This window comes from Aplysia californica, unplaced genomic scaffold, assembly GCF_000002075.1.
Source record: "Aplysia californica isolate F4 #8 unplaced genomic scaffold, AplCal3.0 scaffold00048, whole genome shotgun sequence".
Lineage (NCBI taxonomy): Eukaryota > Metazoa > Mollusca > Gastropoda > Aplysiida > Aplysiidae > Aplysia > Aplysia californica.
This window is the reverse complement of record NW_004797318.1, coordinates 1,713,880-1,716,024: the sequence shown is the minus strand read 5'-3', so window position 1 is coordinate 1,716,024 and position 2,145 is coordinate 1,713,880.

Genomic DNA, 2,145 nt, shown 5'->3' with positions numbered 1-2,145 from the left:
ATCATCATCACCACCACCACCACCACCACCATAACCAATATCCCCACCATCACCACCACCATCACCATAACCATCACCACCACCACCATAACCAATACCACCACCACCACCACCATAACCAATATCATCACCACCACCACCATCACCACCATCACCCCTCTATCCCCCCCCCCCACATCCAGGTCACACAGGGGGTGCCACAATGTCACGGGCCATGCGCATAGGCCGTCTACTGGCCAAGGGTTCCCGCGGAAAAACCCCCCCCCTCAGAAAGGTAAACCCGGCTGTTTTTCCTTCCCCCCCTCCCCAAAGGGGGGGGGGGGGGGGGGGGGGGGGTTAAAACCCGCTCCTTCATTTTTTTCCAAAAGGGGGGGGGGGGGGGGGGGAGTAAGGGTGGGGGGGGGGGTGAACCCTGGTGCTGTCTTTTGAACGTTTTTTAAAACCCTCTCCGTACGTCGTGTTTTACTATCGTATCTATACGGCGAGGGAACTCTGTGCCACCACTTAACCCTATCCGTACGTCGTGTTTTACTATCGTATCTATACGGCGAGGGAACTCTGTGCCACCACTTTCCAAAGAGGAAATTTTCTCGTTAATCCGATCGGTACGCTTTGCAGCAGTCTGTCAAAATTGTTTTTATGAGAAATACTGACATTTTCAAAGAGATCTTCGTACTAGAAGTATTCTAAAATATGAAAAATACAACCCCCGAGGTACAAAATGACCCCAGGGCGTACGGATAGGGTTAAAAGGAAACAGCCTTTGATGCTTTACCTTGAGAGGCAGAGAGGGGGAGCTGGGGGTGCTGAAAAAACCGGCGTATTAATTACTATCTTAACCCTTTTTCTCTCCTTTCCAAGAAGCAGTGGGTGGTGTGCTCCCTCTTTCCTATCAAACATCCACCGTTCTTATCTCCCCTCCATCTTTTCTGTTCATGTTACTTTCTAGTATCATCTCTAACTTTCAGCACGTAGAAGACCTATTTGTGTTGCAAGTACTGTAAAACTCTTACTAAAATTAAAACATCACTCCAGTAAGAAGGTTTGTAACCCCTGTAAACCCTTACTTTACTTTACTTTATCCGTCCTCTTGTACCTCTAGGGCGTCGAGGGGAGAAAGATCTTCCTGTCTCTAGCAAGTTGGATGGCCTGGATGGGTGGGATATTGTATGTTCTCAGGGTATCCTTCACACCCTGGATCCAAGTTTTTCTTGGTCTTCCTCTTGCCTTGTACCCTGATACTTTCCCTGTAAACTCACAGACAGTGGGTGGTTGGCGGGTGCTCTGGTGTGGTTTGCTCCTTCTTTCCCATCAAACATCGTCCTTATTTCCCCTCCTTTTTTTTCGTTTGTTACTCTCCTGTAACACCTCTAAATATAATCTTCTGGGCGCTCATATGACCTCATGCAGTTGCGAGCGCCGTAAAACCTCTACTAAAACAAACCCACAGACAGATCCTGCGAGTAGCGAGCGCCGTAAAACCTCTACAAAAACACACCCACAGACAGATCCTGCGAGTAGCGAGCGCCGTAAAACCTCTACTAAAACACACCCACAGACAGATCATGCGAGTTGCGAGCGCCGTAAAACCTCTACTAAAACACACCCACAGACAGATCATGCGAGTTGCGAGCGCCGTAAAACCTCTACTAAAACACACCCACAGACAGATCATGCGAGTAGCGAGCGCCGTAAAACCTCTACTAAAACACACCCACAGACAGATCATGCGAGTAGCGAGCGCCGTAAAACCTCTACTAAAACACACCCACAGACAGATCATGCGAGTTGCGAGCGCCGTAAAACCTCTACTAAAACACACCCACAGACAGATCATGCGAGTAGCGAGCGCCACCGAGTTCCAGCCCACACCTCCCAGGCTGCCGGAGTGTCCAGTGTTCCGCCGGGTGCGGCCGTCAGGTTTGAACCCCATCCCTCGACGATACAGCTCAAGTTACGGCGACGGGGCCGGTAAAGGTGGTGGTAGTGGAGGAGCTGTCAGAGATGCTGGCGGTGCTTGGGGGCGGAGAGAGGTGAGTGGGGGGGGGGGGTGAGGAGGGATGGGGGAAGGGGGATGGAGAGGGAGGTGAGGTGAGCGGGGGGGGCGAGGGGAGAGGGGAAAGGGGGAGGTGAATGAGGGTGGAG